Consider the following 23,301-nt stretch of genomic DNA (forward strand, 5'->3'; position numbering starts at 1 on the left):
TCTATGACAATTGTCTCTGTGTTCCCAGGTTCAAGCTTCGCCCTGTCTGTAGATATAATAAAAAGTATGTTTTTCTTTCCAGACATATTAAAGAGGACCTGTCAGTCGTGAAAATATCTGCAGTCATAAATCCTCTATGGAACAATACACAGCAACAGAATTACTAAAGCTTTTATCAATGAAAAATAAACATTCAGCTCCAGTTAGTGACTTGGCCCAGGTTGAGATGATAGATGGGGACCCCGGATGATGCCTGAATAAAGATGGCTCAGGGGGAGTCATGTGACCTCAGTGAGGGGTAATAAAAACATGAAGATGTCACCCTGACGTTCTGCAGGTATCATGGAATCCATATTTAATGACAGGTTCTCTTTAGAACTTGTCATTGTGTAGAATATTCCGGATATTTTGGGGTCAGCTGATTCTTTTTATGTGAACATTGGATTCATTATTTGATGTTCTGGTGACATTTTCATTTGTGTGAAATTTCTGTGTCTCTGCAGAATTTGCATCTTTTCTGGTCGCATTGTTTTCCTCAGCCTGGGGTGACCCGGCCAGCACAGAAGGGGTTGCAGGTAATATGTTTTGCGGTGCCCATGGGGTGATTGGCCCCCTCTGCAGGCAGCTGTGTGGACATTAAACGGCGGATTATCATTAACCCCGTTTGTGGAATGAATGGCGGCTCTGCACCGGCTGCTCCTTCATGTAACTCAATCAACCTGCCGGCGGCTCCCCTGCATACAAATCACAGATTGAGCTTTAGCAAAGGGCACCTGTCATGTGATAGAGAAGACTGGGGGGACCAGACAGTGGGGGGGTCACAGTGATATCAGCAGCAGCTGCCCCTCCCCAAATGATCAATCAGCAATCAGTAAGCTCTGTGCCTCCATTCAGAGTGGGAAGGATTGTGAGTAGCCAGAAGTATTTTACATTTTAGTGGCAGAGAAATGCACACTTGGCAAATACTTCTAAACTCCTTCTAAGAACCATAAAACTGCTTACCTGGCACTTTCTGCAGATGGGGCAATCAGCTGCTTCCAGTGTTTGCATTTTGTGGACTTTTAAGTCATCAGATGCCATGTAATGTGTCTGTGTGACTCCTATAGGTGTTTATCACAGCTTTATTTATTCATCCTTCCAGGAGAACGGAGCCATCTTTATTCAGGCATCATCCAGGGTCACCATTTACTTCCCATTTGATCCCAGAAGTCCCTTTTTCTTATCCAGTCATCTTCTTCTAATGCTGATTGGTTTGTATTGGGTCATTGATTGGTTGATCCTGGAATTTGCATATTTGCAAAACTGAAGCGGTTTACCTTCAGTCCACTGTTGGGGTGCATTAGGTTGGTCTCTATTTTCAGCTCTGGAATATTTTTATGGTGATGCTACCCCCATTGAGACGCAAGGGCCTTGTGCTCAGGGACGGTGGAGTGTATCAGCCCTGAGCTACCCCCTGTACAGGCTTTGTGGACGCAGACCCTTTAGGGAGGGAATTGGTTGGGGAAGGGGAATGGAGGGCAATAATCTCTGTACAGAGGAGCTGACACTCTAGTGGCCCCCCACAGTCACACACAATTACTATACATTTATATAGCTCAGACATGTGCCGCAGTGCTGTACAGAGAACACTCAGCCAGTCCCATCAGTCTCTGTACAGAAGAGCTGACACTCTAATGTCCTCCCACAGTCACACACTATTATTATACATTTATTTGGCTCTGACATATACCGCAGTGCTGTACAGAGATCACTGAGCCAGTCCTATCAATCTCTGTACAAAAGAGCTGACACTCTAATGTTCTCCCACAGTCACTCACTAATAATATACATTGATATAGCTCTGACATATACCGCAGGGCTGTACAGAGAACACTGAGCCAGGCTTATCAGTCTCTGTCCAGAGGAGCTGACACTCTAATGTCCCCCCACAGTCACACACCAATATTATACATGAATGTAGCTCTGACATATACTGTGGTTGTATTACTCTCTTCTCATGTCGGGCAGATCAATAGTTTTGCAATGTTATGTGTGCAGATTGTTACGCCTGCGATATTCTGAACAGTGCTGACCTTGTATGTATGTATGTTTGTAACGCTGCCGGCTCTGGATGGTGAACCTGTAGTGTGCTCGGTGTAAGGGGTGCTAGGCGGGTGAGATGGATGAATCTGACTGCAGAGAAGGATGAATAATGTAATAACCACAAACCCTCCAAACCATAAACGGGTATCATTCTCATTGTATGTAAATCCTAACAATGAACTCCTCATGTTTGCTGTTTTTTAGTTCTCTTATTGATTATTATTTTTTCTGATTAATAACTGTTTGACCTGTTGGTCCTCCCAGAAATCCAGCAAGCCTATAACTTCCTCTGCTCTTTACCGTTGCTGAATTTTCACCAATTCCATGCTTTGTAAATATATTGCAATAGTGATCTGCAAATGATCTGCCCTAGAAGTACTGTAGATGCATGGAGGTTGTCACCAGTGTGTAATATTAGCCCAGTGACAGAGGAAGCAGGGAAGGGACACATTGGGCCATATTTATTAAAGACTAAACAATATAGACATTTATGGGAGAACCTGGGTGATCCAGCAAACTTGGAATTAATTTCTTAAAAAGCATTTGCTAAACCCCACCTCTGTAGTCATGTGCTTTATATCCTGGACCAAATTCATTCCATATTTGCTGGATCACCCAGGTTTTCCCATGATAGTCTATCCTCTTCAGCCTTGGAGAGCTTTATTAAATCCGGCCCAGTGTCTGCAGCTTCCAGTGTCCCACTTTTTTTTCCATAGCACAGCAGTTTGGATCAGAGGGGGACGTTTGTCTCTTTGCAGATCATTTGGCAGTTTGGACGGCTCCCATAGATTTGTTTTATCTGCGTAGAGGTGTCCTTTACTCTCTATTAGCAGCCCTGATTAATCTCTGCCTCCATTTGGCTGGCCGGTCACTTGGAAAAGGATGCAGAGCCGCTGCCACTCGCGCCAGTTCCAGCATGCGATGTGCATAAGTTATAATGTGCTCCATTAGATTTATCCATCACTCGGCGTGGCGTCTGCCAGGAGTGCTCGCTGCTTGGCGAGTGGAAATTTCTGGGATTGTTTCATTTCTTTGCTACATTATTGGATCCCAAATATGAAGACCCTTTTCTGCCGTCTATGGCTTTGCCCCGGGGTAAAAAGCTAGATCCATAAAGACATGGGGTCACCAGTTTTGTGTGGAGGAACTCGAGTGTCCTGCACAGAGCTCTTACCCCAACTCTACTGAACACCTTTGGGCTAAATTGGAATGGTGAGCCAGGTCTTTTCATCCAACATCAGCACCTGACCTCACCAATGGGGGCAAATTCCCCCAAACACAAAATCTTGTGGAAAGCCAATAGTGTTAGAGATGTTATAGAGAAGCTACTATATGATATAGTGATGGCCTCAGAATGGCCATGGGGGGGGGGCAATATATTTTTGCCACGTGGTGGGTACAACTCCATGTGAATGACTGTGGGGAGATACTCACTATAAATGGCAACTCTGGGACACAGTGGGCGGCTGGGCGCTTATAGCTAATTATTCATTTAGCTGCAGGAATTTTCTGTATTTGCTTTTTGTCTGGTGAGCGGTTATTGTGGCCGGTGTTGTTTCCAGCACAAAGCCTGAGATGTGCCAATGGTGGCCCCTGATCTCCCCAAACATCCCCTGAGCTCCGGCTCGCCTGCTGTAGGTAGAGGCGCTGATAACGATGCCTTTGTCTTCCTTTCTCCTCTGTGCTTTTCGTGGTGCAGGTGACTATCACCAGGCAATTCCGGTTCTTTGGTATTTATGCCGTCCCAATTCATTGAAAGTTTTTGTATCAGAGCTGCGTCTGCCAGTAATGAGATTCTAAAAGCACCATGTGAATGACTAAAAATATCAGAATGCTCAATTACCTGTTTGAAGTCACTTTAGCAGGAATTCCATCTGCTTTTCAATATTCACTGAAGGCAAATAATTACGCCAGTATTTGGTCAGGAGACTGTGAACTGTATCCTGTTGGTGAAACTACAACTCCCAGCAAACCCTAACCACAGGAAGTCCTGAGTTTCAATGGATTCCCAAACCTGACGGACCTGTAGGAGTTCACACGTTTGTTTTTATAGAGGATGTGGAGAGATGAGCAGGGTGGCATTACTGGCCATCAGTGGGGAAACTTAACTTCAGAAAATAACCAAATTCCTCCTCACTAAATTTGTTTGGAAAATTGATTCAGGATTTATGCCACGGCACCTATAGGAGGAACTTCCGTGGGACCCCAACATTGTGAGATGGCTTTATTTATTCTGTTCCTTAGTACCATATGTTATGATCCAAGCTGACCAGGGGCAGTTTTTTGGCAACAGAATGACACAGAATAGGTGAAATAATCTTCTGGAGCGTTCAGAAGCCATTTAAAAAGCTCTTTGCACCACCATAAATCTCTTTATAGTGACCATTGGCAATTCATCCCCTCTGTTGTATTGATGACTGTTGTCACCAGAACTGACGTAAAGGAAAATGTATGTGCAGGGGTCACCAGTTCACATTCCTTTAGGCTCTTGCTGATGAACCTCATACAATCTCAGAGCGTCTGTATATTTTCCATGCCATGATAGACCCTGCATTCCTCTTACAGGTGTACTTTAGGCTTCTTTGGCTTATATACTGAACAGCTCTCTGTAGGGTCGCATTCAATTTCAGAGCAATGTAATTACAAGAAATAAAGGATTGAATGGACTTTGGTTATTAGATGAGGTGAAAATGGCATTGAGCTGTGCAGTTAGTGAGCTCCGTTGGATGTGAGCAATCCATTCTTTCCTGTTGGATGCTGTTAGAAAGGGTCAGAGGTCAGGCCACTGGGTTAAGTATCTGCAGGGCTCATTCCTTACATTGGGACCTCATGATGTGCACAGAGAAAGACATCCATTCCTCTTATTTGTCCTAGTTGTGTCCTCCATAATGTGTACACAGCTATATCTGAGGTCAATACATCTAATAAAGAATGTCTGGTGTCTGATGTGTCAGCACTGACTGAACACCTTTGGGAGAAATGGGAATAGTGGGCCAAGTCTGGTCATCCAACATCAGCACCTGATCTCACAAATGGGGGCGAATCCCCATCACCAGTCCTGACCTCACCAATGGGGGCAAATCCCCACCATCAGCAACTGACCTCACGAATGGCGGCAAAACTCCAGCATCAGCACCTGACCTCACAAATGGGGGCGAATCCCCATCACCAGTCCTGACCTCACCAATGGGGGCAAATCCCCACCATCAGCACCTGACCTCACCAATGGGGGCAAATCCCCACCATCAGCACCTGACCTCACGGAGGGGGGTGTCTCCATATTTATAGTTCTAGTTATGGAGTGGGATGTCCACCAAGCTCAGATCAGTGTTGGTCAGTGACATGGTTGGGAGTTAATAGACTGCTGCCCACATATTGCAGTTTTGCAGATTCTGAGTGTGCATTCTGGTGGTGCAGTCAATTTTTTTTTATTCAGCCTGTACGTTTTTACAGACACGACTTTGCTTTTTGCCACATTTAATTTGCTGTGAACATTTCTGAATTGATGTTTTAGATGCTGATACAATTACATTTCATCACCTCTTCCCTGTGCAGAGTCTGTAACAAAAGACAAATTGACAAACGTATCAAATGTTGCGCTTCATCATAAATGCATTTCAAGTGGAGCCATAGCTGTGTGATTGTCTTGGCAAATCACAATCATTAAGGACCTCACATTGAGATGTCACCAGCATCAACTCAGATCCACCATGTAGGTGTGTGTGGGTCCACATGGAGGAATCTCCCTGGAAGTGTCTCCTGGAAAACCCCCAGAAATGCATATTCTTCTTACAGCAGCCGCCTGTTTAACATGACTGATGAGTTACAAATCAAGGAAGATCTTTGAGAGGTCAGCACTAACATGGGATATTCCCCATGGAGAGCTCACTTCCTAGAGGTCAGTGGAAACTCTCTGTGGACAATCCGAGTAGAGTGATAAAAATTATATTAAATACCACAATCCATGGATAATGTGTCTGTCCCAGAATGCATGGCTTTCAGGTCTTTAGGGATCCCAGATATATAGATATATAACACAATATTTACACATATATACACATATATAACACAATAAACATATAACACATGGATACAAATATAACACAATATACATATATTCCTATTTAATGTACAGCGCTGCGTAATATGTTGGCGCTATATAAATACTTTAATATTAATAATAATAAAAATAATAATAATACATATAACACATGGATACATACTGTATATAACACAATAGATATACCTGTATATATAACACAATATATATAACACATGAATACATATATACCACAATATACATATACAATATATATAACACATGGATACATATATAACACAATATACATATACAATATATGGATCTGTTGTATGGTGACACCTCCCCTCTCCCACTTCCTCCAGTCTGCGGTTACTTTTCGATAAGGTGTCTGACCTCTCCCAGCCCTGGGATTGTCTGCAGCATTGGATGCACTGGATCACACACTGAACCTTAGGGGAACTCCAGTCCTTCTTATGTACTCTCTGGGATTTCTGATTTTATTATATTGGAAAAATAATGAGAAGGAAAACTTCTTTCTCCACAGTAGAAAAACAAATGTTGTCATGGATGAATGTGTCTTTCTGGAGGAGTCTGGGGAGTCCCACGACTCGCCATCTGCTCCGAGAGCGCCTATCCGTATCCGGCTCTGTGTGATCCGCGGATACTTTGTATCTGATGTCTGATGTACCCTCACATTAAAGGGGTCACAGCTGTGCTGAGGGGGCACAAAGCCTGGCAAACTCAAAATTAAGAATAGTGTCAGGTGTAATATAGCCCAGGGTTTCTCCACCTTTATAACATGGGGAACCCCTCCTATAATTTCTATTCCCACAGATCACAATACATTAGTGGTGTGGTGGTCAGTGGTAAGAATTCTTCTTACATTGCTGGCCAGTGGGAAGAATGTCACCCTTACAGATAGCCAAAATGATCATTGGTGTCAGTTATACTGACCTGAGAGGTGCTCAAGAACCCCCCGGCAACCTCGTGAGGAACCCTGGGTTGAGAAACACTAATATAGAGTATATAAGGGGTGCAATAAAAATATATATAAGGGAGTATTTGGGAGAATTGTAGGAAATGATTGGTTTATCTGTTAAAGTATTTGTATTTCTGTCCACCTGGCCCAGAAATCTACACAACTCTGCCACATAGCACCAACCTTATTTTTCTATGCTGTAGATAAGTAACACTTAGAGATCTTCTCCCTCCTCTTGTCCTGCCCATGGGCAGTGAAAAAAGAAGCAGCTGATCAATGAGAATATAATATTTCAATGAGTAATAATTATTATTACTACACAGTATTTGTATAGCGCCAACATATTACGCAGCACTGTACAAAGTCCATAGTCATGTCACTAACTGTCCTTCAGAGGAGCTTACAATCTAATGTCCCTACCATAGTCATATCTCTTTAATACAGTCTAAGGTCTATTGGGGGGGCCAATTAACCTAACTACATGTTTTTGGAATGTGGGAGGAAACCGGAGTACCCGGAGGAAACCCACATACGGGGAGAACTTTCAAACTCCATGCAGATAATGTCCTGGCCGAGGTTCGAACCTGGTACCTAGTGCTGCAAAATGCTAACCACTGAGCCACTGTGCTGCCCATTCAAGAACTGCTTGCATATAAAATGACATCAATGGACTACTTAATACAGAGCAGCAATTTTGTATTTCAAATTTACTGAAAGTGTTTTTTTTTATATAACTGAGGATTTGCAACTTCTCTGGCCAGAGGAACTGACCAGCCGCCCTATAACTGGGAATAAATCGGCTGCCATTGATAGGACGGGGAAGGAATTTATTGGTGAGGATAAATTATCATCTCTTTGTGATTTGCCTTCTTGATTTTGCTCATTTTTGGATGAGGATGATGTATCCTTATCATCCTCATCCTTCCTAGAAGTGACCATGTGACCTGGCTCCTAGGACTCCAAAGCCTCAATACCAGTCAGCAGGGTGCAGGGACCACGAGGGGAAATCCTTGGCTTTTTCAGATTTGTGCATTTTTTGTCGCTTTGTGTCCTTTAGAATAAACTGGTTAGACGAGTAATGCGACGTTACAAAATATTTGATATAAAACAATCTGACATCACATGAATAACAAACACATAACAGAGTTTTTTTTTTTTTACTAAATTGTTTTTTTTTCCAATTCTCAGAATTTAGCATTTACTGCAGCTTTCCACCTCGGCACTCTCGGCGGGTGCGAGTTATATCGGCCGTCTTTGCAAAGTTCCCAAATTAACCGCAATTTTGTCATTAGAGTCGCGCTCGAGAGAGTGACACGCTGTTATTCTGCTTTGTGCCAGCTGACAGCTCCAATCAAAGGCGTGCGGGGGGCCGGATCTGAGGGGGCTTCAGATCGACTTGTAAATACAAATAAATTGGTTGCTATGGAGACCCAGGACTGGCGGCCATTGTGCAATAATTCTCCAGCGGGCTGGCAGGTGCGGTGTGTTTAGCGGATGACAGGTGCGACAAGGAGAACATTCTGGACCAAAGTAAGATGAGGTTATTTTTACCGTCCCCATCTTGATATCGGTGAAACTCTCTCATGTGCAGCAAAGCGAGCAGATCAAGCGGCGCCACACGTTACTACGAAGATGCAAGTTTGATGTAACTGAGAATTTTTTGTTAGAAACACGCTGACTCTCCCGCTGTCTTCTCAACAATAAGCAGGATTGGAAAGCGATGATTAGCGCATGTTAATTTGTATCGCAGCGACTCCTCATTGTCTAAAGCGAGTCGCTTTTTGATGTTTTAAAAAAAAAAAATTTAGAACTGCTTGTAAAAACGAAGATCAAAAACCACTTGAAGTAAGTGGCAGCAATTACTACTTGTTTGGGGGGAAACCAAACGTTTTGTATTTTCCTTTTTAATCTTACATAACAAGCAGCCGCAAAGAGAAGTGCAGGATAAAGGGGGATTCTGCATATAAGGCCCAGAGCATGATGGTAAGATTGTGAGAGCATAGCTGCCATCAGATTTGTTTTGTAATGTTCCAGAGATCACAGGACTCCCCATGTCTATGCCGCCATCTTCTGTTCTCTAAAAGCCCGAAGCCATCTTTGTTCAGGCATCATCCTGGTTCACCATGTACAGATGCTGGCTCAGAGATGACACATTTGTGTAAATCCTGCTGCCTGTGGAATTCTTAGAGACACAGATTGTTACAATATCACAGTCTGATTATTGGTGGAGAGAAGACTGAGGTAATGCTTCTTCCTGTCTGCAGCAGACTGATGACATCAGAGCTCAATGCTTTGTTTTTTCATTTTAAAAGTTGGATCACATCTGTTGCTGCCTTGTAAAGTTCCCCACTTTATTAAATGCAGATACTGAACTCAGAAAGACCATATTATTATTATTATTATTTTTTGTTTGTTTTGCTGGGGTGGAATAACCAAAAAAGGGTTCAGGCTCCCTCTGGTAGTCACATGGGAAATGCATTTTGTCATGTAAACCTTGCTGCATGGAAGGGACACAGATGTGACTATGGACAGCAGCAGCAGTTTTACATTTCTGGAATATTTTGCATGAATACAGATTGGAAAGCTGATTTGAACTCTCTTACATTTCCATGCACACTGGCAATCTTTGCAGCACTCACAGGCCCCGCGCATTATATTCTCAGCCAATTTTAGGTCTGAAGGCGCAGAATGCGAGAAATCCACATGGTGCCCGTTGGTGTTTGATCTCTACAAAGCGATAGGATGAAGAGAGATCTGCAATGAACGGGGGTCAGGTTCTTAGCTCTTTGAAGAATTAATCTGCGTTTCAGCCTCTGGTAATATTTTTGGAAAACAAAGGCCGCGTTCCCAATGCACAGAGGTAATTTCTGCTTTCAGTGGAGGCTGTAATTTAAATCTGAACCCTTCCCCTTTCCTGGAGGTTTTTCATATGTTTAGTTACAGCTCAGCCTCTGCTGACCACTGCAAATGAGAGAAAAACAAGTTTAACCCCTTGAAATGAACACCAGAGAAGATGGAGTTCAAATGAGCTCAGACGCATTAACTGGAGAATTCTTTACTAGAGATTGATGACATCACCGGTAATGCAGCCTATCTATTCACTAGAGACCAGTGACATCACGGGGAATGCAGCCTATCCAATCACTAGAGACCAGTGACATCACTAAGAGTGCAGCCTATCGAATCACTAGAGACCAGTGACATCACTGAGAATGCAGCCTATCCATTCACTAAAGACCAGTGACATCATTGAGAAAGCACCCTATCCAATCACTAGAGACCAATGACATCACTAAGAATGCAACGTATCCAATCACTAGAGACTGGGGACATCACTAAGAATGCAGCCTATCCAATCACTAGAGACTGGTGACATCACTAAGAATGCAGCCTATCGCATCACTAGAGACCGGTGACATCACTGAGAATGCACCCTATCCAATCACTAGAGACCAGTGACATCACTAAAAATGAAGCCTATCCAATCACTAGAGACCGGTGACATCGCTAAGAATGCAGCCTATTCAATCACTGGAGACCGGTGACATCACTAAGAATGCAGCCTATCCAATCATTAGAGACCGGTGACATCGCTAAGAATGCAGCCTATTCAAACACTGGAGACCGGTGACATCACTAAGAATGCAGCCTATTCAATCACTGGAGACCGGTGACATCACTAAGAATGCAGCCTATCCAATCACTAGAGACCGGTGACATCACTAAGAATGCAGCCTATCCAATCACTAGAGACCGGTGACATCACTGAGAATGCACCCTATCCATTCACTAGAGACCCCTATCCATTCACTAGAGACCAATGACATCACTAAGAATGCAGCCTATCCAATTACTAGAGACCGGTGACATCACTGAGAATGCAGCTTATCTATTCAATAGAATCTGATGACATCACAGGCAGATTTATGTATCCAGGCATTGGGGACCAGCAGTGGGATTTCTGTATTTCCAGCATTGGTTGTTGCATTGTGCAGCGTTGTTGCCATATTGCAGAGATTGCAGCTCCTTGTACCCATATGATTTATACCTCATTTCTCTGCCAGGATTGCTATCTTTATTTTATAAGTGACGGTTATCATCAGCTGAGTCTAACTAGTTCTGAGATTCGCAGTCACATGACTGAAATAAAGATACTTATCCTTTAGCTTTGGTAATATCATTGTCTGCCTGTATTTCTGGTTGTGATGTTCAGAAATCTAAATGGCAGAAGTGAGATTTCACTGGTTTACCATCTTCAGGTTATTGTCCCATTTCCTGCCTTGCTGATAATTGGCTCCCTGTAATTATGATGGATTTGAAGCATGGCGGCCCGGCTGCTACATCCTCCATTATGTCTCCCCTGTGTATCGGGCTCGCTAGTAAACCCTTTGCAGATTGATAAATCAATATATCCCGAGCCGTTCCACAGCTTATGTTTATGAGGTGTACGACGCTGTAAAACCTGCCGCACAGAACACCAGAGGTCCCAGGCTGCCAGCAGGATGGTAGAAGCTGTATATTCTTATCTGGGCCTTGATGGTAATCCGGGAGGTTTAAATCGTTTGTGCAATCCCAGACAATGAACTATTTTCTCCTTATTGTACTGTTCACTATAACAATGGTGTTTTATATCAGTTTCATAAAGGCAAAAAAGTACCTGCTAGTCCTGCCAGGAATCCAGTGAGCTTTCTGAGTCTCTATTATTAGTTGATCTCCCATATAAAGGTACACACACAGTCAGATTATTGTCACCCAACACAAATGGTCTCAAAAATGTATGTGCACCAATCAGGAATGACTGCTGTGCTTTCATATGGAGTGCATCTCTCTTGTGCTCCTCCCCAGGACCGCCAATAAAAATTTCTGGGCCCCATAAACTTCTCCTTTAAAGTCTAGAAGATCCAGCACTGCAAAGTCAAGCTCTCGATACAGAACGACCCTTTGTCCCCTCCAATGGCAGCCCTACTCCCCCTCTCCATAGATCAGAACAGCATTTTGTGTACAGCTCTTGTTTGTTCATCTGTCACAACCACAAAAGATCATTTCCAACAACCGAAATCTGATGTCTATCTGTCATGTGTCAGGAGGAAATGTTCTGTAGCCATCACATGATTTCTGCCCAAAGGTGACAACCCGGCTCTCACAGATACACCGAGGGTCTCCTCGAATCGTACTTTCCTGCCGCTGCTTAAAGGTTAATATTCGCCATGCGCTGCGATTGATCGTTTGTAGAAGACAAAACAAAGTTTGATTTCCTTGCTGTTAATTTTGCACTTGGGACTTTGTCTGATCATGGAATAAATTTGCTAATCTTCCATTGTCATGCGCAAGGATTGTAACGGTTTATCTTGGCTTTTAGGGGTTATGGACATTTTAATTCAGGGGGAGCCCTACCCAACGGCTGTAAATCTCACAATATAAAAATAATGATATAAAAATATTAGAATGTGTGGTGGAGTCTGACATATCTGTGTGTGGGGAGCTCAGGATGAGATTGATGGAAGTTCAGTGTTGTCACCAATCAATGCATCATAGGATCATATCATACCTGACTCATCCAGTATTAGAATCCAGTCCATTGCAGAATTTGTACGTTTTGGGGTCTTTAGAGGAATTTTATTTGCATCCAAACTGCTTTGCATCCAAACCAATGACAATGAAAAAGCAGCCCCAGGCAGATTGATGCAGATTACAAAGGTAGCCTTATGCATTTTTCTCTTAAGCATTCAACAAAGAAATAGTGAAGAATATTCCACACCAACAAGTGCAGGGACAACCCAAAGATCAACCAGCTGCACAGCTCCACCTATTAGACATCAGATAACAGAGAATGTGACACTAGCAAACAGTTACAGACTCACCAACACCATGAGGAGCCCCTCAAATAATGCGAAGAGCCAGAAAAGTGTACAAACATATAGAGAACAATGCATGCAATGCATCTATGTCATTTCACAGTCATACATTTATATATATAAATACCCTAGAGGGGGGCAAATGGGCAAAGTGCATCAATACATCCAATAAGAACATCAAAGTGCGAACTGCTAACAAATGGGCGATGAAGGGTGTTTCTGCCCATTAAGGCTTGCAACCTATTAACATAGAAAGTGGCTTCAGCTAGCTATTCAGATAGAATAAAAACCTAAATCTAGCCTCATATAGACTTCCACCAATACCCCTGCAATACTCAAACTGGGAGAGGGTGACCAGTCAGTGATGGTTCAGTGAAATCCTGAGAACTTGGTAACAGGAGGAGGAGAGAACAGAGTGATACCTTGTGAATGTGGTGCTGCTCTTCGTTTGCCCAATCAGTGAATAGTCCATATTGGTGAGCTTCATATGCCTGAAATTTTGAGTATGATTCCATAGCATAGTAGACAGATAGTAGGCAGATATTTCATGATTCATACTGCCACTTTCAGAACCTGCAGTACAAAATGTTTCAGGCACTGGGGGAGGATTTTAGGCAGTTTGCAGGAAGGACCCCAGCACTGTAATGATGCCTGGGTATAGTCCAGTAAGCAGGCTGGTGATTGCACTGGTGATTTGCACCACTCTTCCCCCTGCCATGGGAAATCAGATCACATGATGCTCCTTTCATTCTCTAAGAAGTAGTGTGGGAGTCCTGTACTACATTGGATGTGGTTGCAGGACTTACATGGACATGTGACCTAGGGTCAGATGAGCTGACAATCTAAGCGAGTCCGGCAGCTGTGCCTCTCTGCACAGCAGCAATTTCTGGGAGACTGGTTCTCTTATTTCTCTGATCCAGCAGCTTCCATTGACAGCCCCCTACAGATGCGTTTAGCACGCTGAAGTTTTAATTATCTGCGTATCTTTTTTTTCTCCATACATAGATGACACTAAATGGGTTTTAGGGAGGATGATGAGTGGGGAAGATAAAGCGCTTTGGGATCCGTTCAACAATTGCCATCTTTCCTAATTCAGCTTCCTAATCAGCCGGAGACAGACGCCGCTCTGTGATGGGGCCGCAGATGGTTTGGCATCAGAGCGTAGGATGAGACGATCCCGAGCTCATCCGTCAGACATGTGACTTTCCCGTTGGATGGGGGCGACACCCTGCAACATGCCGCTACCAGACACCCTAATTCACTGTGGTGTCCATTCTTGTCCAGGTAGCCCTTCTGAGGTCACACTTTGAAGATCTCAACTTATTGCCCCTCCATGGCCCAACCCTTCCTCTATATTTAGGGTCTTTTAGGGTTCACCCACCCAAAATTTCTAGTTTTGGGGGGATGCTGGAGAGTAACTATTGTGTTCAGAGAATGTCTCACATTTCTTTATTCCTTCTGGATAATGAGCCAAACCACACAATGTTTAGGAAACCCCCAAAGGTTGCATTGTTTGTGTCACTGGTGGGAGGAAGGGCGAGGTGTCCCCAAATTATCTATTCATCTAATTATTATAAAATTATTTTATTAGCAACTGCTGATTTTTATATTTTGTGTTTCCTGTTGTAAAAAGTGTGTTACTTACAGAGCTCAGTATCTCAATCTGACATTTACATGCACAAGGGAATGTCTCAGAGCTATGACTCCACCCCTCTCCTCCCATTGGCTGCCAGCATCTAATATTCCAATCAGACAAAGCAAACCTAAAGACAAGAAACGTTTGCTTGGCTGTCCTGTTAGCTAAACCAGAGAGCTCTGGGAATCCTTAGAATGTATGGAAATATTTCAACATTTGGGGGATTTAGAACACAAGCTGATCACCTTACTGGAGTGAAAGTAAGATGGTGCAATGTCAGGAGAGGGCCCTGTGTACTGTGGTGTGAAGTGACCGTCTGATACTTTGTAGCCTTTATGTTTCAGTTGTTTTATATTATTATTCCAATAAAGGACACATCAAATCCCCCCATCCCCTTCATTCTTATCAGCAGCGTGAGTGTGTTGTGGAAACGCAGATTCCCGATGGGATTTGTGGGGTACAAAGTGCGCACTTTTAGGAGTTCTGTCACATGGTCCACCATCCAAAGAAAACAGACCACTGCGTCCGTGGGAACAATTATTTGGAAGGCGGCGAGGACGGAGAGAGATAAATAGCATTGGATTTACTGGAAACACACGTGCTGGGCAAGAACTTGCCTGGGAATTTGGACGGTTTTGGGTCTCGTGTTTGTACAGCCACAGATGGAATTCTACTCTCTGAGAACCGCTGGGGTCACATGATCACCACTGACCGTGCTGGGCCGCATCTTACAGAGAGATTTGGGTTGTCTGCAGGTTAATAGGAGTTAGTGACCCCGTCAGTGTGACGCATGAAGTGCATGGGTCACAAAGATTTCCCAGAAAGCAAATCAATATAATCCAAGCTGTGAAATGTTTTCATTGGGGATTTTGTGATATATGACCATTACTGGGCTTCTATCTGAGGTGTATGGATATCATTAAACATTTAATTTTCTGTACTTATATTAGCATCAGAAGAATTCAGTCTGAGAGATGACAGGGTATCACTGCCAGCCAATCAGGCTTTACTACCCTTCAACTGGCAAATAGGAGGGGAGAGCTGAGGGTGTCATTCCTTTATTACCCAATCACAGACAGGGGGCGGTCCCTGTCCAAGCTGCAAAGTTTTAATTTATTTTAATTTTATTTCTCCTTCCCAACCATCTGATGACTAATGTAATTAACCAAAAAAACTTAAATTTCCTTGGATCACATAACAGTCCTGATCCCAATTCCTATTGAGTCTCTTTTAAGTATAGTCATGTCAGCCCTGCCATGCCCATGATGGGTCCTGGACACTGCTTATTGGCTACTGGTCTTGGCTACTGGACTGGAGTTGCGTCATGGTGCCAGGTTGGCTGCAGAGGGAGCAGCAGAAGATCACTAGTCCCCACTGCTGCACCACTGGTGGTCATGTGACCACAGATTTAGCACCTTAGCAGCCAGGAATGAGGGGTCCCCTGGACTGAAGGTTCAACCTTCCATTCCTTTAAATGAATTTTCTACATTTCCAGCTCCCTGAAGGGTCCACAGCAATGTTTTCAGTGATATTTGCTTTTTGTGGTGTCGCGTATATTTCTGGATGCAGCCTGGACTCTTCCTGCTGTACAATGGGGGGCCCTACTTCATATTTGCCCTGAGCCCGAATTGTCTAAAACCATTGTTGATCAAATCCAACCAAAGTAAATGACTCTGCCTGCAGATGAAATATTTGATTCATCTTTATAATTCACGCAAATCCTTCAATCTGTTATTTTTGTCTTGCAGGGTAAAGTGGATCATATGCGACGCCGGCATCGAGGATGAGCACCCAGTGATGTTGTGCTGGTGAGTTCTGGGGATTCTCAAATATAACAGCCAATTAAATTGTGTTTTATCGTAAAATCACAAACTGTTTATTGGAAATCATAGCGTGCAAATAATGTCTGTTGATCCTGCCGGATACCATGCAAGCTGATTACTTTCTCTGCTCTCTCTGCACTCTTGTCAGTTACATTGTTCTGAGTTATTTATATAGACTACAGAACACCCCCCCTTAGTGTCATAAGGGGGGGGGTAATCCTGCCCTTGGGTGACAACACTCCATAGATTCAGTGCAGTAAGTAGGAGAGGATCACAAGATGAAAAGAAAGAACAATGCATCTAAAGCCGCATACACAGGTGCAATATTAGTCGTTAAAAAGGATCTTTCACAATCCTTTCCAACGACTAGCACTGCACGATGCATGAACTAATGCTGTACATACAGCACCATTCTGCTCTATGCAGAGGAGGAGGGGGAGGGGGGGGAGCGGTGGAGCGGCACCCTGCTGCGCGCTCCCCCCCTTCCCTTGCATTAGGACCGTTAGTCATTCATTGTCTGTGGATCTGTGGACGGTCCTTCGGACGATGGAGGACTGGTGCTGTACACACGACATTTGGTGCATAGTTGTTGCCGGAGATGCATTTGATGCGCTCCGGCTTCATATTTACAAACAGTGGAGCGGTGAGCGGTGTTGGGACATTGGGGGGTTAATGAAGCGGGGTGCTGCTTCCCAATCCTGTTTTCCCTTGTGATTGTGCAGCGGAATAATTACCCCTCATATATATTGAGCTCCTCTATAGGCTCGGCATGGTGCATTAGGGACCTGTATCCTCCGCAGCAATGCGCCCCTTTGTCCTGCAAATTGGGGCCTCATTGGCAAATCTTTGGCTTTTCAAACAGAAGGGCCATTGAAGGACAGGGTGGGTCACCTATGGCAGCAATGCGTTGTGAGTAATGGAGCCAAGAACAAAGGGAATCAGCCCACTGAGCAATTCTCTTCAAGTGGCGCTGCAGCTGAACTCTGCAACAGTTAAAAGTGAATTGTGGGGTTTGCTGTGTGCAGCTGCAATGTTCCAAAATGCAATTTGAAACCTAAATATAAACAGTGTTGATGTGCAGTAAATGGTGAATGCCGATTGGTTGTGGTAGAATATTGCCTGCTTGTACTACAAAGAGCTGAGAGGATGCCACAGGGGGGCGTAGCTATCAGCATTGTCAATCATCACCTGGCCACACCCAGTCCTGCCCACTGCCATCTGGATTGACCTCACTGACTCCACTCTCTGTGATCTGCAGTGTCTGGTAGGGGAAATGTGTGAGATACAAATGAAGGCTCACTTAGCTAAAACAAGATTTGTGTTCACCATATGAACCTGGACGTGGGGTTTGTAGATTGTCACAGTTGTACTTTTATTTAAATCAGCTGTAATTCTCTTATCTGTGATTGATTACCCAGAATCCAGCGCTGACCTTCAGTACACAGAGACCCAAGGAAATGCTGACCTCTATAATCACCAAGTGCCCATAATGCCCTCTGAATCACCAAATCCAATTTCATTTTTTTTTTGCAGCAGAAGACTGGGGAATGATTTCTACCCCTGAAAGGAATTGTGATTATTTCCTATAATACCCCGGGCTTTACTTAATGCCTCTATTAAAGAAGCAATCTGAAATAATAGCGATTTTCATTCTAATAGATGTCTGGCGTCGTATCTCCTGTGTAATAAATACGAGATCGATGACTATGGAAATGGCCGCGGATTATCATAGAATTGCGTTTCTGGGATTATCTCTGTAATTGAGGCAATAAATAAGACAAATTGTATTATGAAAATTAACGTTACGGCGGGTGATTTGGGGAGAGGGCAGCGCAGCGGATGGCCGGGAAATTTTAATGCCCGCTATTTTCCTGAAACGCCACGCTGCTACGTAAATGTCGTTTTGTTATGTGTAGTTGGCGGGTGAAAGGGGCGATGGGGGGATAAGGGAAACTCTTTTCATGGGCTTGTTTAAAGCTAATATACCTCTCATCGCTGGGAAATGGATTTGTGGTCGCTGAAGAGAGGAAATGACTGAAAATCCTGTTTTTATCTCTTTTCGAAAATCATTTATTCCTCGTTCAGTCTGTAACCGTGGCTGGAACAGGATGTTAGGAAAGCCAAGCGGGACAGATTTTTGCTGGCAATGCAATTTAGACAGTGCATGTGATAATTAGGTAGCACAGGACACGAGGAGGGACTCACTAAGCAGCAGGATCTGTGTGATTAGGCACTGACAGGAGCAGACTTGATCCAAGGGTAAACTCATTCTAAGTCGCTGAACTTCAACTAAAAATAACAAGATATGACAAAATAAATAGCCCAATGGAGGGAAAACTAGCTTTTGCTGCAGCATTCAGCCTAAATCCCGACATTTCTTTATGCAATACCTTTTTCTGCCACTAGATGTCCAGTCTGATGGTTGGCAACATTTACCTTACTTTCTCTGAGCCCAGATTTTCTTGGACCCACCCCAGCCTGTGATTGAACAGTGAAAGCAGAAGCAGCACTGTGATTGGCTCATCTCTGTGTCATTCATGATATGCCTACACCTGCATGAAATTCACCCTGTATTTACACAGTCCGCATTAAATGGATGTCCATATCCATGTAATATAGGGTAATGAGATCTAGTTTAAGTCATATAAAACTTTTAAAACATCTCAGCCCTGCTGATCTTCTGCAGCCTGTTTGCGTCATGTTAATGCATCTTCTTTAAGATGGTTCAATGATCTGCAGGATTTGAGAAAGGAGCCTTAAAGTTTTCAAATACTAGACATCTTCTGATTGGTCGCCATTGACCAATAGTGTAAGAGCCTTTTCACACTCGAGTGATCCATTGCAATGCGTAATGTGCATTAATGTGCATTGTGTAATGGTTGCCTATTCATAATGAATGGACTGCCTAAACCCAGATACACACCAGAAAATCACATGACCCTTATAACACAAAACAACAAAAGTTTGTAAAAGATAAAACATTCTGTTTTATAGAAACATCAAATCTAACAATGAAAATCCAGGACACTCCTTATTGATGTTTGATTGATTGGAATGCTGGTTGGTCCATCGGGCATTGGGCAGAGTGACGGGCATCCACTATTGAGCAGTACAGAGAAGACGGTGACGGCGTTCAGATATATCTGGGAGATATGAATTGTATACGTGTATGGTCAGGATAACAGACAGATATAGCATGCAAGGATCAGTCCTCAGCTTGTCAATGAGCAGTAAACACAAAGCCCATCTTTCAGCGTCAGGTTCTCCGAGAGGGAATTGTTGCTGAGGCGACCGAATCCAAAAATTTCCCCACGGAGATTTCAAATATTGATTGCGTTATCTCAATTTTCACACGCAGCACGATCCTGGGGCGATCCGAGTGCACAGATAGTCGGTACGTCGTCCTCCACCGCAGACAATAATCTGCTACTTTATATTCATGGTACAAACATCCAGCGCAGCTGTGCAGAGGAGACGGGAAATATGTAACATATATGAACATGCGTCGTGCGAAGGTTGAACTGAAGTTGCATTGAATGCAATTTTCTTTTACTGTTATGTAATATCGACCTATGTCTGTAAATTAGTTTATTTAATGGTGAAACATGCGTATAGTGTTTTTTTTAATGCGTCAAAGAAGGTTTTAATTTAAGCTTTGAATCAATTAGTCGGCGGCATTATTAGGAAACTTCATAGAACGTCTATCTACTACCCAGAATGCACTGCGGCAGATTAATCTCTTTCACCTCACACGGAATTGCCACTTGCAGTAGAAGTGTTTCTGCCTTCCATTAGCGGCGCTGCTGCTGCTTTCAGATGCGATGTGGCGGGTGCGAGGGGGATAAATTGCTCGACAAGCAGGACTAAATGGCGTTACACGGCCTGGCGAGATTGTTTTGCCAATAGCTGAATGCTGTAATACTTTTTAATTTAGTTTTCCACTCCTGGGCAGCACGTGGATAACACCCATAAAATATCATTTGCAACAAATTGACGTTATAAATTGAAGGAGTCGCTTTGTAAGAGTCCGTCTGCCGTGCAGAGATTTATTGCGTCTTTCGGGAACGTCGCAGAGCGTCCATTGGCTTCAGGAGATTTCTTCCAGCAGGAAGAAAAATGAGACTCTGAAAGTGAGCCGAGGCTGGCGAGGGGGACCACGGCACATGTTTGGTGCATTGTGCCGATGTTCTCCCTGAACTCTTTTTTTATTCTGTGATGATAAACAGATGAGAGAGAAAAATGCACTCTGCAAGAAATCTAAAAAAAATCCTGAAATCTGGAACATTTGCATAATCCTTGGAATTCTATCAAAACTGAACCTGTCAGATATATTGCAAGAATTAAAACTCCTGACAAGTCACAATGTGCAGCAACGGTGTCATTTATCAAACCAGTTCCACATTTTACCAGGAAAAAAACATCCATAGCTTCAGTTGGTGACTTTGTCTAGGCCCAGATTATGTCATGAGTTTGCTGCAGGCAGGAGGAAGCATTTTCTAAGTCTCTACCCCCCCTACCCCCCCTAGATTACAGCATTGTAATTTTGTAGAGAGGCTGCAGCAGGGGCTGATCTATGTAAAATATTGCAGCCAGGAACTGTACAGACACCTAGATTTACAGGATTGTATCTTCTGTGAGCCAATTCCTCAGTCCAGGATGTATATGGTGACCCCGCATGATGCCAGAACAAACATATGTTGTGTCAACCCCTCTGGTACAAAGACAAATGTGACTGGCTGAGTGTACAGCACTGGGGTATATGTCAGAGCTAAACAAATGTATAGTAATAGTGTGTTACTGTGGGGAACATTAGAGTGTCAGCTCTTTTGTACAGAGACTGATAGGACTGGCTCAGTGTTCTCTGTACAGTACTGCGGTATATGCCAGAGTTAAACAAATGTATAATAATAGTGTGTGATTGTGGGGGGACATTAGAGTGTCAGCTCCTCTGTACAGAGATGGATAAGACCGGCTCACTGATCTCTATACAGCCGTGTGGAATTCCTCATTGTTCCACAAAGGATATGATTAGGGTTTGTTTCCATGGTCTGGAGGGATTTGTGACTCCTGAGCAGGATCTGTTTTCGATGGATTTTCTGGGGTCGCATTATCTGAAGCGTCTTTGTAGTTTCTTCATTATAACAAGCGTTGAGCCCCAGGACCCTGCGAGGTAGAGGGATGGGGGCTTGCCCATATGTTTTGTATATCCGTGGCCTTTTGTTTGGGATCAGACCTTGCAGTTTTTATGAGTGTGACAGCTCTGTTCCTTTCTAAAGGAGAAGCGAATAAAGGGAAAAGATTACAGAGACAAAATAATGCAACGCAGAACCCAACAAAAGAGAGACTTCTCTGACCTTCTAATCACTTCCATTCTTCTGCTTTGTGAATTGATACAGCAGCCTGAGAAAGTGGGGCGCATTGTGCCCAGCAAGCACACAGGAAAGTTGGTTAAACATGAATATTGCCATCATGGTGATGATGGGTGGAAGCCCTCCCATAGCAGCGATGGTTGGAGCCCCCCCTCTTCTGGTTTTTTTCTGGCAGAAATGGAGAGAGACAATAATGAAATTATTCAGGAGACAAATGTTTGTATGCAGAGTGGGAACGCACGTTGAATATACAAGGGACGCTCTTTTCGATGTGTGATGTGCTTCTATTCAGGGGCAGCCAGCTGCCCTCGCATTCCTGCGGGATGACATCACCCCGTGGGGGAGAAATGCGACCGAATCTTCTTCAGAGTACGTGGGACAAAGTGACAGAAAGGTTGGAGCGGCCGCGTTCTCTTCAGGGTCCCATGCAAGCTCCTTATAGGCTGCGCACGACTTGGTGGCCAACAATAGCCAAACATTCCACAAACACCCCTAACCACGAAAAAAGTTTTGTTTTTGACCCATTTTGACCCCTTTCTGCGGAGTTTTACAAAGAACGTTCATCCCTTGTGTGCATCCAATTGTAAGCGCAAAGTATTGGAGGTTAAAGTAGAACTTCAGGGTGACAACTTCTCATTAGAATCACATTGATCCCTTTTCTTGGGGGAAATCTGATGATTGTTCGCTACGTCAGCTCTGAAAAATGTTTTTGTATTTTTTCTCTTTTCTCAAAAATATTTTGAGCAAAGAAAAGATTAATAGAAAGGGACTTTTATGTTTAAATATTCAATGCCCAGAATCCCCTCCCAATACCATTTCAGAAAAGCAGCAAATCTGCATGAAGAGGTCTGTGTATGGGGTTCCCAGGGGCCAAACCATCAGTCAAATGTGAAGGAATTCAAAGTATTACGTGTATGTGGTCACATCTTTATGTCATAATGAAGAATGAAATCACAATCTCTTCTTCCATTACGGGATAAATAAATGTATATGTAATAAAATTTGCCCTGATACAGGTGCTCTTTGAGCCTTGGTGGTCGCCGTGATTTAGGTGGTGTCGGCTTCTCCTGGCAGTGCCTCATCCTTGGTACACAATGCTGCGAGGCCGGGATTTTATTCTCCTCCAATTATCCGGGTAGTTTCCATGGAGTTCTATGTGAGTACCGCGGAGAGAATTTATCTTTCTTAACTCTGGGAGGCTCAGCGAGGACTTCGAGCTTCTTTTACGTCTTACAAATAGGAGCCAGACTAAGGAAGTTTCTAGTAAAATCCATGAGGGGCCCTTGATGGACGCAATTCAGTTCATCTCTTCAGCCGCAGTGCATTTTTCACAAAAACCGAATATCTCAAGAAGAGGCTACAGAGTTGATCGGGATCAATACATCTGATTATTGCTGATGATCACCATGGGAGTGTAATAAAACTGTGATCAGATACCAGAAGCATAGACTGACAGGTAGGTAGCTGGGTAGGTAGGTTGATATTAGATGCATAGAATATTACCAATTAGATGGA

General features: G+C 43.5%; 1 protein-coding gene across 2 annotated transcripts in view; it reads left to right on the forward strand.

Annotated features, from left to right (window-relative positions):
• The window catches only part of SEMA5B (semaphorin 5B), a 165,890-nt gene that overhangs the window by 39,662 nt on the left and 102,927 nt on the right, over nt 1-23,301 (forward strand). For both annotated transcript variants that reach the window (XM_072417908.1, XM_072417909.1), the window contains exon 2: nt 16,343-16,402. The gene's annotated coding sequence lies outside the window, so the exon portion shown is untranslated. The remainder of the gene's footprint in view (nt 1-16,342; nt 16,403-23,301) is intronic.

The sequence above is a fragment of the Pyxicephalus adspersus genome, chromosome 7 (assembly GCF_032062135.1).
Source record: "Pyxicephalus adspersus chromosome 7, UCB_Pads_2.0, whole genome shotgun sequence".
Taxonomy (NCBI): domain Eukaryota; kingdom Metazoa; phylum Chordata; class Amphibia; order Anura; family Pyxicephalidae; genus Pyxicephalus; species Pyxicephalus adspersus.